The sequence below is a fragment of the Loxodonta africana genome, chromosome 24, assembly GCF_030014295.1.
Source record: "Loxodonta africana isolate mLoxAfr1 chromosome 24, mLoxAfr1.hap2, whole genome shotgun sequence".
NCBI classification, from domain to species: Eukaryota; Metazoa; Chordata; class Mammalia; order Proboscidea; family Elephantidae; genus Loxodonta; species Loxodonta africana.
The window spans coordinates 25,727,402-25,744,865 of record NC_087365.1 but is presented as its reverse complement, the minus strand read 5'-3'; the positions used below and the strand labels follow the sequence as shown (position 1 = coordinate 25,744,865).

General features: G+C 44.1%; 1 pseudogene; it reads right to left on the bottom strand.

Moving 5' to 3' along the window:
• The window catches only part of LOC111751097 (casein kinase II subunit alpha'-like), a 64,297-nt pseudogene extending 55,831 nt beyond the window's left edge, over positions 1-8,466 (bottom strand).
• Positions 8,467-17,464: the final 8,998 nt, after the last annotated feature.

The following is a 17,464-nucleotide window of genomic DNA, read 5'->3' as shown; positions in this document are numbered from 1 at the left end:
GGTGCTTGTTTAAACATCACACTTCATTGATAGCATGTCTGCACGTTGGAGTAGTTTAGGTGATTCTTGCATGGAGCCTGTGTGACATCTTTACCAGAAGGTCTGTTGGCTCTTGCTCCCAGTTCACTAATGTGCTATGTAACTGTGTTCATTCTATTATCTGATTTATTGAATTTTTTATTTCATCACATTTTTCATTTCCAGGACCCCTAATTGGCTCTTTTTTTGGAGAGCATGTTCTTGTTTGATAAATGTTTGTTATCCCTCTCTATTTCTTCAGGTGCTGGTTTTTCTTCTTTGTTGAATTGGGTGCCTTTTGAGAATGGTGCTAAGTTTTCCCCAAGTGTTTTGTTATTTTTGCTTGTGTACTTATTTTTGTTTTCCCCTTTTGCCTGCAAAGGCTGCATTTGTTATCTCCCCTGGCTTGCCTCCAGTGGGGGCATGGATGGATATGCTGCCAGCTGTAGTGAACTACCAGATCTCACCTGGGCTTGGTGGCTCCCTGCTCCTTTGAGGAATCACCAGACTCTCAGACAAAAAATACCGGTGCTCAGGGCTGCAGTGCCCTGGAAAGGGAGAGGAAGAAGGAAGAAGATGGAGATGATCCCCAACCAGTTTCCCTACGTGTGTTTCTCAGATGCCACTGACTTCACATATTCATTGACTCTTAGCTCAGAGCATCTCTGAATTCACTCCCACCTTTTGCAGCAAGTTTCTCCTGCGTGTGTTCTGGGCTGTGGTTTCCTCCTTCACTCCAATTTAAACTATCTTTCATAACTCAGATATTTCTCATAATTTCTGGCCCACCAAGGGCACTCCTTGTTCCCTGGCACTTCCACGAATTTACCTTTCAAAAATACCTTTTTTGGGGTCATGTCTAATGCTCTTGCAAAGGAAGATGAGGCTAGCATAAGTTCTTAACCTGCCATTTTCTGAGTATCTTTGCTATTATTTGAACTTTAAAAAAAACATGTACTATTTTTTGGGAAAAATACTAGTAAAATATTATTCTGGAAGAAAATAATGATATCTACTATATGAGAATGTCAAGACAATTTTAAAAGAAGAAGAAAATTGTCCTGCCAGATATTAAGAGATATTTTAAAGCCAAATGACTGATAATGCTGTGGTGTTGGCATAGGACAAAATGGACAGATCAGGGGGGTAAATTAGGAAATCCAGCCATAGAATTACGGTATAATAATGCTGGTCTTTCAAATCACTAGACAAAATACCATGTTCACACAAATGGCTGGCCATTTCTACCTTGGAGTAGAAAAGATCTTTTATAAGAAGATATCAAGTCCAGAAACCCCCCCCCCAAAAAAAAACTGATAAGATTTTATGAATTAAAAATAAAAATTTCGGTACAGGAACAGAAATCATAAGCTTAAAAGATAGCAAACTAGAAATGTTCTTGCAATATGGATGATAAACAATGAGTTAGCAACATTAATTATGAATACCTTGATGAGCATTCCAAAAGAAAAATGGATAAACGCCATAAACAGCCAATTCAAAAAAGAAGAAACACAAAAAATCAATACATGTGAAAAATGTCATCCTTTATATGGAAAATCATATCTATATGCCATTTTTAAATGCTTTGGTGGCAACCATTAAAAAGAATCATAAGGGTGACCAAAGGTGATGTGGGTGTGGTGTCTTTATACCTGTAGATATAGCCTATAAAGAGAGCAATTGGTACAATATATCAAAATTCTTTAAAATTTGTCCAGCATATTTGTTCAATTTTTAGGAATATAGTCTGTTTTAGTTACCTAGTAACTAAGACAATAATCGTAAAAAAAAAAGGTTATCTAGTAGCTATTTTTCATCTCGTAGGAGCCCTGGTATCGAAGTGGTTAAGTGCTATGACTGCTAACCAAAGGGTTGGCAGTTCAAATCCACCAGCCACTCCTAGGAAACCCTATGGGGCAGTTCTACTCTGTCCTATGGTGTATAGGGTTGCTGTGAGTCAGAATCAACTTGACAGCAATGGGTAGTTAGCTAGTGCAGCTATAACAGAAATACTACAAGTGGATGGCTTTAACAAACTGAAGTTTATTCTCTCACAGTTTAGGAGTCTACAAGTCCAAATTCATGGTGTCAGCTCCAGCGGAAGGCTCTCTCTCTCTCTTTCAGCTCTGGTCCTTTTCATCAATCTTCCGCTGGTCTAGGAGCTTCTCAGTGCAGGGACCCTGGGTCCAAAGGACGTGCTCTGCTCCCAGCTCTTATATTTTGGTGGTAGGAGGTCCCCTTGTCTCTCTGCTTGCTTCTCTTTTTTGTATCTCAAAAGAAATTGACTCAAGATACAGCCTAATCTTGCAGGTAGAGTCTTACCTTACTAATATAACTGGCTCTAATCCTGCCTTATTAACATCATAGAGGTAGAATTTACAAGACGTAGGAAAATCACATCAGATGACAAAATGGTAGACAATCACACAATACTGGGAATCATGGCTTAGCCAAGTTGACACGTATTTTGGGGGGATACAATTCAATCCATATACATAGTCTAAGAAAATAATCAGACAAATGGACAAAGGTGTATAGATACAAAGTTGGCTTATCATCACATTGTTTGTTAGAGGGAAAAGCACAACAAGCTGTAAATCCACCTTTAGGGACATAGTTAAAGCAGTAGTTCTCAATGTGTGGGGCGAAGGAAGAGAGGTGATTTTTCTTGCCAGGGACATTTGATAACGTCTGGAGACTTTTTTTTTTTTTTCACCCAGCTCAGGGGAGGAGTGCGCTACTGGCATCTAGTGGGTAGAGGCCAGGGACACTACTGAACTTCCTTCCCTCTGTGGCCCTTCCCCCTTCCCCTGCCCGCCGTGGCACACACAACAAATAAATATCTGGTCCCAAATGCCAATAGTTTTGAGGTTTATAAACCCTAAAATAAATAATGGTACATTCATAGAACGGGAAAGTTTTTGTCTATTAAAAATGAGGCCATATATCTCCATTTATTGAAATATAAAGGTGGTCACAAAATATGAAGGGAAACGTTGCTGGTTATAATTCAGAGACAGAGGCCAAAGTTAGGCTGAGCAGTGGTTAATAACAGTTACAGTATCTGGTTGTATCCAAACATTTATATGTCTCCAGAATTGCTCTAAATGGTGTATTGTGTTTTTCTAAGTAATTAGTAACCACCAAACATTTACACATAGTTGTTTAATGGCATCTATTTCTGGAGTGCCTATTACATACCAGGTTGCTATGAGTCGGAATCGACTTGATGGCAGTAGGTTTGGTTTTTTTGGTTTATTATTCTGGACAGTTAATTTCTCTCTCTCTCTTTTAAAATAGTCTTTCCTTCGTACCAAAGTAGTACATGTAAATTGTACAAAGTTAGAAAATATAAACAAGCAAAAATCGAAAAACAAATGCATTCCCATCGCTTAGAATCTAAGACCCCAGTGCAGCACGTTGGTGCAGCTCCTTCTGCTCCTTCCCTGTGTGTGTTGTACTTATAGTTAATAAATGAGATCATGGTGTTTTGTAATGTGTTTTCTTGTTGTTCACAATCTGCAGCTTTCCATTGCAGTACATTTTGTCTCGTCAATATGCAGACGATATTCAAATTTCCCCAAATGACCCAATAATGTCCTCTACAGCTGGTTTGTCTTCAAGACAGAGAGACAGAGAGAGAGAGAGAACAGGCAAAACCAAACCTCACTCATCACCATTTGAAACAGTTATTTAAACAATTCCTGTTTTGAAAATGGGTAATTAAAGGGGAAGAATCAAGCAGTTATGCTGCCTTTCCATTAGGAACTGAATTTTAGGGTAACTCCAGTTAATGAAAGAAAGCCCTACTTCGCCTGTGCACCCTTAGAGTCTTATTCCAATCTGAATCTCTAGCACACAGTAGGCGCTCAAAACATGTGTATTGATTAGGAACAAATGCTGACCACTTGGTAGCAATAGCCAGGAATAACTTACTTCCTGAGTGGTGGCCTTGGAAAAGCAAACCTGTTATGGCAAATTCATTCTGTAAAGAAGCAAACTGTCCACTTCCCATCTGGCCTACAACTAAGAAGAATTCATGTTTAAGTATTAGGTTTTCTGCGTCTTCAGACTACAGCATTTGAGGTAGTCTATAGTTGGTAAAGTAGAGGGTCAACAAAAACTAGCAAAACCTTCAATGAGATAGATTGACACGTTAGCCTCAACAATGGACTCAAACATAGCAATGATCATAAATATGAAGGGGTGGATTGCCCGGTAAGCAAGGTAAGCATGGGCTTACTTGTACTTACTTATTAATCTGTTGTGACCAATTTCATATGGGTTTCACCACATCTTTCATACGTGGGTCACTATAGATTAATAAGTAAGCACAAGTAAACCTGTGCTTACCTTGCTTACTGGGTAACCTGTCCCTGTCAAGGATTGTAAATTTGAAAACAGGCTTTGATTCTGTAGGAAGGTGCTGTGGGGTTGGGAGAGAGACAGATGCCAGCCATACCTAGAAGTGGAATCTTTGATGTGGTGAAAAAACGTGACATTGTTCACTACAGATGAACTGGTAAGCAAGGTAGGTAAGCACCGCGCTTCCCTTGCCTATTGGATGATCTGTTCCTGTGAAGATGGCACATGACTGGACAACATTTTCTTTTGTTTTACGTGAGGTCACCATGAGTCAGAGCTGGCTGGACAGCAACAAACAACAACAGCAACAACAACGAGTCAGAACTGCTGGCTGTAAGGAACAGGGGCAGCCTTCTGATTAAGTCTACATGAAATTTATCAGAAGGGTTTTGGGCAGCTCACAGAAAGATTGGAAACCAGAAGCCAACAGAAGGGACAGTCTGCTCATTAGGCCCCAGTCGCTGGACACCCTGCCCTCAGCCATGGCTAACCACTCCCATGACACATGCCAGGGGGCCTTGGTACTGCCATGTCCCCTTTGATGTCAGGAAGTCCTGCTTCTCCAGACACAACTGTAAGCTCATGAACTCAAACGCAAGCTTGTCTCCACCTTCTCGATGCTCTGCCTGGGGTCAGACAGCAAAGCTTGGCACAGGGAGAGCGCCATCTCCTTTGTTGACTTGAAACTGGATGTCAGGCTGGATATAAAAGGTAATTTATAGCAGTAAACACACCTTCAGGTCGTCTTTCACAGTTCCTCTTGAACCATTTAAGTAGACGGCCTTACCTGTAAGCTGCACGAGATCAGAGGGATGCCAGTGACAGAGAAGAAAGCAGGGTGTATTATTCCACTGACCTGGGTTTGCATCGCAGTGCACATGTAAACTGTGTGGGTGACCCTGGGCAAACTGTTTCCCTTCCCCAAGTCTCAGCTTCCTCACCAGTAAAAGGAGGATCGGCACATAGCTGTCCCCATGGGTTTGCGTGAGCACCAGTGCCTGGCATTTGTGACCGAGTGCTTAGTAAAACAAACGTGTCTGTATTTAACAGAGAGAAGGAAAGAGTGATTTAAAATCAACACTGACTTAGCAACTGCTGCCTTTTAAGGGAAGGGGCACAGGATGGCAGCGATAGCCTCATCTGTAGACACATAAATCTCTATAGTGCTTCCTTCTACTCACTTCCAGGGCTAGAGGTGGGGGAGGAACAACTGGAATGTCAGAGCCTCTGCCTGTTCTTCTGAGCTGCTCAAGACCCACAGTGGGTGGTTCTTGGTTTTGTTTAGAGGACCCCTCATGTGTCTCTACTTGCATATGTGCCCGGGGCCAAGAAGAGGTTAGAGAGTTGTGTTACTGCCCCTGATAAAGAGTGAGTAGGAAGAAAGTTGTTCTGGCAATCTTCTTCCAAAAATTAGCCAATGAACCCCTATGGCTCACACCGGAACACTGTCTGATATGGCTGGAAGATGAGCCTCCCTTCCTCCCAGGTTGGAAGGCACTACGCAATAGGCGCAACAGTGGATGCTAACACACCAATGTTCATGAAGCTGCTGCAGGACCAGGCAACATTTCGTTGTTGTGAGTTAGAGCCGATTTGATGGCAGCTAACAACAACAGAAGTTGGCGAGAGAGGGGATACGCAATGGTGAGGGGTTTTTCACCTGCAGTAGAAATTCCTCGTCTAAGCCAGGTAGCCAAAAGCCTCAGGAGAACAGGAAAATCTGAAGTCGTATGTGCTGCTGTGATGTAAACCTCCCCATCCAAACCTCCAGTGAGGTCTGCTCCTCACATAGGTGCTTTGTGTGAGTAAATCAAGGGAAATCAAGGGAAAAGGTGCTACGTTTTGTGTCAGAACAGAGCAGGGAACAGAAAAACACCATTGGAAGTGGTATACAGGCAAGGACCAAATTTGCTGGAGGTGAGCCTGGAGGTGACCCCAGGGATTTGCAGAATGCCAGTGGGAGGGCATTGGCTTCCCACAGGATGAGAGGGGAGGATTCAAGCCAGTTGTATTTAAATCTCAAAGACGGGGTGACCTCAGACAGTAGTATCTAGGTTACACGTACTTGATTGTGAAGCCACAACATAAAAGAAGTCGAAGAAGGGATAGAATTGATGATTGCATCTGGAAAAAGGGAATATTTCATATTTTTTAACATTTAAAAGAAATCAAACTGCATAGGAGAACATAGCGGTCATCAGGGCTGTTTGCGAATGTTCTGATTCCCCTCCTTCCAGGCACACGGTAAGATTGCACCTCCCTGCCCGTGAAAAGTGAGTGGAAATGTGTCCCAGGCCACAACTGTGAGAGTCAGTGCACACTTTCCTGCCTGCTCCCCCCCCACCCCCCCACCCCCCGCCCTTTTCCCTCTGCCTTGGTGGCTGGCAATGATTCAGCAAGTCACCCTGGGTCTTCGGTGAGGACAGCAATGTTGTTTCCGTGTGCCATCGAGTTGATTCTGACTCATAGCAACCCCATGTGACAGTAGGTCTGCCCATAATCTGTAATCTTTATAGAAGCCAATTGCCAAGTCTTTATCCTGCAGGGGCGCTGGAGGAATTTGAACCTTCAGCCTTTCGGTTAGCAGCCAAGTGCTTAACAGTGAGGACAATAATGATAAATTTTAAATAAACTGTTTTTTTTTTTTTTCTCATTTTAAGCTACTGAAATTCGGAGGGTTTTTTTACTTCACATAACCTAGCCACACTGAACGATATGGGAAATTTTACCACACTCTAATTTATTAATGAGGAGACTGAGTCTCAGAGAGGAGTAGTGACTGGTCTTGGTCACCCAGAGAGCTCACAGAAAATCAGTAGTTAGAACCCCGTTGCTCAGGGAGCCCTGGTGGCGCAGTGGTGAAAGTGATCAGCTGCTAACTGAAAGGTCGGCAGCCTGAAACCACCAGCAGCTCCAAGGGAGAAAGATGTGGCAGTCTTCTGTTGAGATTCATGGCCTTGGAAACCCTATGGGGTCACTATGCGTCGGAATCAACCTGATGGCGGTGGGTTTATTTTATTTATTTATTTATTTATTTCTCCTGTTCCCCAGCAAGCGTCCACCCTGACCTTGAATATTACACGTGGTGGACGTGAGGGGGTGATGCCCATACTTCTACATGCCGATCAGAACAAGCCCCTGATGGATATCCCAGAGCCATTCGTGGGAAAACTCCTTGGCCTTCTGCCCCTTCCCCTGCTGGCTCCTGCCTGGAAGTGTGTTCCCCTCACTCAACGCCTTCTCATCCGGCTTCCTGGCCTGAAAAGTACACGCTGCTTCTCTGATGATGATACTTTGGGATCCTCTCTGATACAATCCTGCCTTTGCTTTTTGTCTCCTTTGTGTTTCTGGTTGAATCTAGGTAATGACCTATCATTGTATCAGTCAGAACCACAATGATGCTACATAACAAAAGAACCGAAAACTTCAGTGGAACACAACAAGAAGTGTTTATTGCTCGTGTATCTCTCTCATCCTCCTCCTGGGACCTAGCCTAGGAAATTCATTCTTCCGGTGATGGCAAAGGTACACCAGAGAGCAAACAGAAATAGATCAGGAGGCCTAGGCTCAGAACCGGCCCATCTGTCACTTGTCCCTCATCGTTCTGACCAAAGCAAGTCACACTGCCAAAGACAAAGTCAAGATGTGGGAAAATACACTCTGCCACCAAAGCGCATGGTAAACGCCATGGATACACTGGGCGGTAAGTATTGGGCCAGTTAGTGCTGTCTACCACATCCACCCTCTCCATCTACTCCCTGAGCCCAGACTCACCCCGTGTGGCACCCCCTCTCCCCTGGAAGGAGCTCCAGAGCGGGACATGTCCTCTCTAGCCTCAAGCTGAGGAGTCCCTTCTGTGCGGGCTTGTTTGTAGGGCTCTTGGAGTCCCAGGTGGTGTCACCCAGTGCATTTAAACAGCCAAAGACAAACTGAGCAGTTTTACTGGATGACAAGGCCTTCATACAAGATTTATTGGCTCCTGTAGAAATGGCCTCTAAATCGCCCAAGACCTGTAATGGCATTGAGCACGGGGAAGTCAAAGCTTACCTTTTGCTTCCTCTCAGGGGCAGCAGCGTCCATCCCCCCTTTTACTGGCCAGTTCATAGGGGCCGCACAGTATGCCAGGGACTACGAAGAGGCAAAGCAACGTCTTCCCCTGGAAGATCTATGAGGCATATGGACACATAAGAAAGCACAGTGTGGGGAGAAGGGAGTAAGATGTATGTAAACCTACATGAGACAGACTGATTGGAATGGTAAATGTTCACTTGAAGCTTAATAAAAATTAATTAAAAAAAAAAAAAAAGCACAGTGTGGTCAGAAGTGAAAATAACTTCTTCTGGTGCTGGGGTGGGCAGGATGGGAGGGCTTGATAATTTAAACTGGGCTTCGAAGAGAATGTAGGGTGGGTGTGGTGGAGAAGGAATGAGCACTCAGACAAAGGGAATTTCATGGGGAAAAGCATGGAGGCTGGAGCAGCGGTGACATAGCGTAAAGTAAAAACCCCATGGGTGTCTTAGGGCCTAAGGTGGGTGAGCAGTGAAAGGGCGGTGCATTGTGCCAGGAGGATAGGTTTGGGTCTGGTTTTCTAGGACCGTAAATGCCAACGGAAGGACTTTGGATTTAATCCTGTGAACATTTGGAGCCACTGAAGAACTTAAATGGGAGGAGGGAGAACATTCAATATTTGTTTCTGAAGATTAAAAAAAAAAATGTTGTCGTTGAGTTGACTCTCACTTATGGCGGCCCCATGTACATCAGCATAGAACTGTTCTCCATAGGGTTTTCAATGGCTGGTTATTCAGAACTAGATCTCCAGGCCTTTCTTCTGAGGTGCCTCCTAGTGGACTCCAACTGTCAGCCTTTCAGTCAGGATGAGCTCATAAACCGTTTGCACCACCCAGGGACTCTAAAGCTCCCTAAACCAAAAACCAAACCCATTGCCACTGAGTCGATTCTGAGTCATGGTGACCCTATGTATTATAAAGTCAAACTGCTCCATAGGGTTTTCTTGGCTGTAATCTTTACGGAAGCAGATTGCAGGTCTTTGTTTCTTGATGCTGCTGGGTAGGTTTGAACCACTAACCTTTAGGTTAGTAGTTAAGCACAAAATGTTTGTGCCATCCAGAGACACCCATGTTCCCATAACCCAAAAAACCCAGTGCCATCTCGTCGATTCCGACTCATAGCAACCCTATAGGGTAGAGTAGAACCGCCCCATAGAGTTTCCAAGGAGTGCCTGGTGGATTCGAACTGCTAGAGGAAGACAATTTCCACTCTTCTCCCTCAGGGGACAGGGGACAGGTATTTGAAGAATGCTTTTGGCTCCCCCGCCTTCCATTCCCACGGAGGAGGAGGAGGAGCGGCTTGTGGGGTTGATAGGTTTGTGAGCAGGAACAGAGCATATGAGGCCCAGCCTCTCTCTTTGGGATCCCCAAAGTATTTACATATACACTTGGTGTACAACTGTCTGTTTGCATTCCTGCTTGCAATTCTTTTGAGTCTCAAGTGAAATACCACTTCCTCAGAGAACATTTCCTTGTACCCCCAATCTTAGTTACATTTTTCCTCTGTACTAAGGTGGCGCAGTGGCTAAGAGCTACGGCTGCTAACCAAAAGGTCGGCAGTTCCAGTCCACCAGCCACTCCTTGGAAACCCTATGGGGCAGTTCTACTCCGTCTTATAAGGCTGCTACGAATCAGAATTGACTCGATGGAACAGGTTTGGTTTTTTTGTTTGTTTGTTTAAGCTTTCTTATAGCATACTATATTTTCTCCCCTTATTATACATAATGTAATTTGTAATTTAACTTTATTTTCACAATTACTTGTTAAAAATACATCTCCTAGTGTAAACTGTTGCTCCGTGAGGGCAAATCCTTGTTTTTTCATTACTGCATATGCCAGCACCAAACATAATACCTGGCATATAGTAGGTGCTCAATAAATGTATTATCATTTATTGAACAAGTATACATTCTGTTAAAGGAAAATTATTCAACTATTAAAATTTTTGTGTTTGAAGGATTTTCAACGGCATGACCAGATGCTCACCCTATACCTGTAGCTGTACGATTATAATCTAAATCGTATGAGTGAATGTGAATGTATTCATGCAAAAACCCTCAGAGGAAACACGCCCAAGTGTTAACAATGTTTTTTTTTTTATCTCTATGTGGAGGCATTAACATTTATTGTTATTTTTTTTCCTATATTTTACATATTTCTTCCAATGATCACATATTACTTTTATAATCAGAAAAAAACAAAGTTTTTAAAAAGAGAGAGATTAGTGCTTAATTGTGCTTCTCTTCATGACGTAATGAGAAGATTCTAAAGAACATCAGAGATCAGAACAAAGCCTGGGCAGCTGCCCAGAGCATTCTATGTTGGAAATAGCTTCTCCTGGGTTCCTCTGTTCTCAGGGCTCCCTAGGGTCTGTTCCCTGCCCGCAGGGAGGGTGTCTGACAAATACAACGGAGGCCGGGGTCAAGGGGAAGGAGCAGTCCCTGGAGGTTGGGCTGCTGGGAGGATCCACAGCACAGTGAGAACAGATGTTAGGTGGATAGTTCAGGCCAAGGCCCTCTTGATGGGTGGACCAGGTGAGCAGCTTGAACAAACGCTTAAGGTGGGACTGCACTTGAGGATTTGTCTCTCTGGAGAAGAGACCAGTGGGCACCTTGATTGGCTATTTGGATTTCACAGGCCCGAAGTTTTCCACCTGAACTCCTTGGAGCCCAGGGTTCAATAGAGTTGCCTCTTGGGAGGGCAAGAAGGACAAGGGGGAAGCTAGAAGGAACTCCCTAACCTCCATGTCCCATACTCGGACTTTTACCAAAGCAGATCCTCTATTACGGGAGCAGTGGTGGTTCAGTGTTAAAATTCTTGCCTTCCACGTGGGAGGCCTCAGTTCGATTCCTGAGCTATGCTCCTCAAGTACAGCCACTACCCTTCTGTCAGTAGGGGCTTGGGTGCTGCTATGAACAGGTTTCAGTGGAGCTTCCAGACTAAGACAGACTAGGAAGAAAAGGTTGGTGATCTATTTCTGAAAATCAGCCAATGAGAACTTTATGGGTCACAATGAGCCCATCTGCGAATGATCAAGGGGATGGCCCGGGCAGCATTTCCTTCCATTGTGCATGGGGTCACCATGAGTAGGAGCTGACTTGCTGGCAGCTAACAACAACAACAACAGACCCTGTATTATCTATGAGAGTCCATTAGAAGCAACGGGTTCTATTGCTTAAAAAAAAAAGTTTTAAAACCAAAGATGATAATGGGAAAGGAGAACCACTGAAAACGTTTGAGGAGGGGAACAAACTGTTGAGCATGAAGGTGCTATGGTCACAATGTCCAGTGGGCCAAGTTGCAAGATGGGCAGTTCAGTGAAGAGAGACTGGCGGGCAGGAGACTGTTGCAAAAGGTGGAATAATGTAATACTGTTACTAGTACTTCCTGTTGTTATGTGGTGCCTTCGAGTTGGTTCCAACTCCTAGCTATCCTATAGGGTTTCCAAGGAGTGGCTGGTAGATTCGAACTGCTGACCTTTGTTTAGCCGCCGAGCTCTCAACCATTGCGCCACCAGGGATCTGATAATAATACCAGTACTAATAACAATATTTGTTGTCTTAAGTGCTTTGCTTGTATTAATTCATTCTTCCCCACAACACTACGAGGTAAGTGCCATTATTAGCCCCATTTATAGCTGAGGGAACTGTAGCACAGAGGTGTTAAGTAACTTACCCAAAGTCACACAGCTAGAAAGAAAAGCCAGGCTGTGAGCCTTGCCCTGAGGGAGGCTGAGGAATCAAAGGTCCATATGGCTGAAGACACTGACACACTCTTCATTCCCTCTATCCACTGTCACCTAATTTCTTGACTTTTTTTTTTTTTTTTTGCCTTACTCCTGTTTATTTACTTGTTTGTTTATTTTTATTGTGGTAAAAAATACATAAGAAAACAGTCCATCTCAACAACTTCTACACGTTCACTTCTGGAACTTTCATCCATGTCTAATGTGTCCAGGCTATTAGTCAGACTAACAAGCTCCCAGGGCCTGAGGACAGATGGGATGTGTGTGTGGTGGGGGAGGAAAGTCAAAAGTTATGCTGAAACATGGAGTTGAAAATCCTGGGAGGCTCGCACATAGATGGAGTCAGGTAAATCAGGAGGAGGGGTGCTGGGTGGAGTGGGGAAAATGCTGCGTCCACTTTGGAACGATGAAGGTGCCCAGGCCAGGGTACATATACTATCTACTACTACCCATTGCTGTCGAGTCGATTCCGACTCAGAACGACCCTCTAGGCACATATAGCTGGAATCAATGACTGCAACAACATAGGCTAGGATTTCAGAGTAGGGCTTCTGGAAGCTTTAGCACAAGTTAGCATCACCTGGTTGCATGCTAAAACACAGGTACCTGGGCCTCATACCTAGAGCGTCTCAGAATTTGTGTTAATAATAAGTTCCTGAATAATTTGCATTTCTAACTAGCTCCCAGATGATGTCGATGCTGCTGGTCCACAGGCCACACTTTGAATAGCACTGTTTTAGAGCATCTCTCAGCCTGCAAAGCACTTCCACACGTACAATATCATGTTTTCTTCTAAAACGCTGCTATACTTTTGTGACATTAGCGTTCTGAGAGATACACATGAAAAGCTCATTTCCTGTTGTTTCTATCTCATTCCCTTCGCTTCAGTCATCAAAACTGCTGGTTTGCTCTTGTACACAAGTGTTTCGGCACAAGTTGCTCCTACTCTTTGCAGGAGAAAGATGTGGCAGTCTGGTTCCCTTAAAGATTTACAGCATTGCAAACCCTATGGGACTGTTCTGCTCTGTCCTATCGGGTCACTGTAAGCTGGAAGCGACTGGACGGCAGTGGGATTTGTGGCTCCGACTGTTGCCGCGGTTCTGTGCTCCCTGGCACTTCCCACCTCCCTGTGCTATGTACTCAGCACACAGTGTCAGTTGCCACTGAGTTGATTCCTACTCATGGTGACCCCATGTGTGTCAAAGTAGAACTGTGCTACGTAGGATTTTCAATGGCTGATTTTCGGAAGTAGATTGCCAGGGCTTTCTTCTGATGTATCTCTGGGTGGACTTGAACCTCCAGTCTTTCAGTTAGTAGCAGAATGTGTTAACGGCTAGCTCTACCCAGGGACTCCCAGCACAGAGTACTACATCATTAATTATTTATCTTTGTATCACATGGTGCCTGGCATAGAACCCAAAACCAAACCCACTGCTGTCGAGTTGGTTCTGACTCATAGAAACCCTTCAGGACAGAATAGAACTGACCCATGGGGTTTCTGAGGGGTGGCTGGTGAATTCAAACTGCCAACCTTTAGATTAGCAGCTGAACACTTAACCACTGTGCCACCAGGGCTCCCTGGCATATAAAACCCAGAATCCAGTGCCATCGAGTAGGTGCTTAATAAATAGCCGATGTATTTAATGAATGAATAAAGTAATTTCTCCCTCCTTAGAACTACCATAACCAGTATCTGTTTCATTCTTAATCCCACACTCCAATCTCTAGAACAGGCATGGACATGTGTCTCATCCTAGATGCCAACTTTTATCAGTTACTGTGCAGAAGGATTTTGAGGCCACATCTGGGCTCAGCAGAAAAGAGCAAGTGATTGATATTGTCTGTCACAGACAAGGGTGTGGGGAGTGGAGGTAATAGAGCCGTATACATGTGACTCCTGCTGTAGAGTGAGTTTACTCTCCTTCCCACTTGTTCTCACCAGGAGTGGCATCTTTGGAGGAAAGAGCAAACCAAAATACCAAACTCGTTGCCATCAAGTCAATTTTGACTCATAGCGACCATATAGGACAAAGTGCCCCATACAGTTTCTGAAGAGCACCTGGTGGATTTGAACTGCCGACCTTTTGGTTAGCAGCCATAGCTCTTAACCACTCTACCACCAGGGTTTCCTTTGTTTCTCCTCTTTGGAAAACCTTTTTGGGGTGCTACTGTTCCTTGGAACTCCAGATAGATAGTGTAGTGAGGTGACTTGGCCTCATCCTACCTTGTGGACAGCATTCTATTCTCTCTTGCTCTGTTTGTTAGGATCAGGGAGGCCAGGAGAAAGTGGATAGTGGTCATTGCTCACACATAGAACAGCCGTATTCACTGAGGTGAGACTTGAAGAGGCTAAGAGTATTGGTGAGGATGTGGGAAACTGGAATCCTTATCCATTGGTGGTGGGAATGTGTCTTAGGCTGGGTTCTCTAGAGAAGCAAAACCAGTAAAGGGTATAAATATGTATATATAGAGAGAGATTTACATCAAGGAAATGGCTCACGTGATTATAGAGGCTGGAATGTCCCAAGTCTGTGAATCAGGATAGAGGCTTCTTTTGATTCACGTAGCTGCAGGGGCTGGTGAACCCAAGCCCAGCAAGTCAGAGAGCAGGGCTCTTGCTCACAGGCTGTGAAAATAGATGAATCCCCAAATCAGCAGATAAGCTGATAGCTCAAATCCCAAGAACCAGAGGCCAGATGAACAGGAGACAGCCACAGGATCCAGAAAGAACAAAAAAAGTCTGCTTATATTAGGATGCAGGCCATACCCTTAGGGAAACTCCCTTTCAACTGATTGGCTACTCACAGCAGATTCAATCATGGCAGTGATCACATATAAACACTGAGGATCATGGCCCAGCCAAGGTGACATACAATCTTAACCATCACGAAATGCAAAATGGTACAGCTGTTCTGAAAAACAGTGTGGCGGTTCCTCAAAAAGTTAAATATAGGACTACCATATGACCCAACAATTCTACTCCTAGGTATATACCCAAGAGACTTATAAGCAGTAGTGCAAACAGGCTCAAGTACACCAATGTTCACTGCATCACTATTCACAATAGCGAAAAGGTGGAAGCAACGAAAATGTCCGCCATCAATGAAAGAGTGGGTAAACAAAACGTCATGCACACATACAATGGAATACTACTCGGCCATAAAGAGAAATGAAGTCCTGATACATGCCACAGCATGGATGAACCCTGAAAACATGCTGAGGAACATAAATCGATCACAGAAGGACAAATATTGTATGCTCTCACTTATCTGACAAAAAAGGGACTTATATGACAAAAAAGGGGGGCAGGGGCTAAGAGTAAGGGTCCCAGCTATTAATAAAGTGAGCACTTCCTGCAGGGAAACTACCCCCGGGGAATCTGTTGCAGTGATAGACAATAAGACGGGTTTGAAGGACCTGGGAATCCTGAGCCTGATCTTAGCTTACCTCAGTTAACATGTGTCACTTACAGGTTGGATGAATGTCAGTGAAGAAATATGTTTCTTAAAAGAAGTAAGCCAATTGTAAGCTGACTATGCCCCAAAGTTTCTACATAGAAACACAGAAACCCCAAAGTAACAACAGCAAATCAGTGTAGGAACCTCCTACATGCTCCTAGCAAACACTTATGCCCTCGTGAAGAATGGTGGTGCCCAGTGCCTTCTGAGGGGCTTTGAGAAGGGACTAGTGTGGAGCTGGGATAATCACGGAGGGCTCTCTGGAGAGAATGCTCTCAGCAAAGGAAGATCTTGGCCTTTGGGAGAGATATTAAGGCACCAAAACTGATTCTCCTCAGATGGAAATCAGGTTGGCTGAAGGAATTTAGGATGTATGGCTTCAGTGCGATGTGACTAGTGTATAACCCAAGCTTCTTTCTGTTGCTTGAACTTCCCAGGTTAGAGAGGCCCAAATTGGATATGCTGGCCCTATGGAGAGTTAACAGCTCTTGGCACATTTTTGGACCAGGGGCAGTTTCCAAATAAAGATCTGCATATCCTGACTGGATGTCAAATGGAATTAGAGACTTTGAGTTCAGCCTGTTCCCCACCAGAGTTACCACATATAGAGAATGCTCTGGGACCAGAGGGAATACCAGTGGGTCAGGGAAGGACCAGGGGAGCAGAGTGGTGAACAGTACAAACATGGCTGCTGGGTTGGACTGGTGGGGGCTCCAGGGAATTCAACTTCCTCTGAGGGTGTTTTTAACTAAATAAGTTTGCTTTTCCTTTGTAGGCCTCAGTTAAGTTTTTAAGTTGATTGGTTATTTTTCTAGATAACAGATTTCCTACATGTTGCCCAAGTGGATACTTTCTTAAAATCCAGTGGTAGGGACAGCTGAGGTACCCAGAAGAAATTTAAGAAAGGAACTTTCCTTCTAGCCTCTAGACTATGTAATATGGGAAATGTCTTCTTGGGCTCAGACTTGAGGTCTCTACAACCTTGCTCTCACTTTACAAATGCCCCACCCAACTCTCCAAACATGCTGCCTGCATGGGTCCTTTGGCAAGGACTTCTCCCATTCTTCCTGATCCTGCTTCTTCTCCAGCCTAGATTAGTTCTGGGTCATATGTAAGGCAACATCTGGGAGACTCTCGTTATATCTTTGTTGTTAACTCTTCAAATACATGTTTGATGTTAAGGGACACAGGCCAGTAAGACAATCTCATTCCAATCCATACCATCTTAAGGGTCATTGTGGACCTTTAGGGTTGCACCTGGGTGGAGGTGATGTGTGAGTTGTCCTCAGGCAAAGTGTTAATAAAGAACATTTCACAAATATAAAAAAGAGTGTTCAGTCTAGGGAATTTGTCAAAGGGAATAGCGATTTGTCACTTAGGCTCCTGAAAGGGAGTGATACAGACAGTAGCATTCTATGACATCAGTCCTGTGGTCAAATAAAGTAGCCCTGGTGGCACAATGGTTAAGCACTCAGCTGCCACTGAAAGGCCGGCTGTTGGAACTTACCCAGCAGTTCTGAGGGAGAAAGACCCAGTGATTTGCTCCCATAAAGATTACAGCCTCGAAAACCCTATAGGGCAGTCCTACTCTGTCACACGGTATCACTATGAGTCAGCATCAACTTGATGGCACCTAACAACAATGACAACAATGGTCAAGTAAGTTTGGGAAATTCGACACACCATGCCCCCTCTTGGGAACCACAGAATAGATCTATCAAAGGCTCCAAGATTTCCTATAGTAGGGGACATGTCTCCATTTGACAATTTGACTGGCTTTGTTGTTTTTGTCTTAATTACTTAAGTAG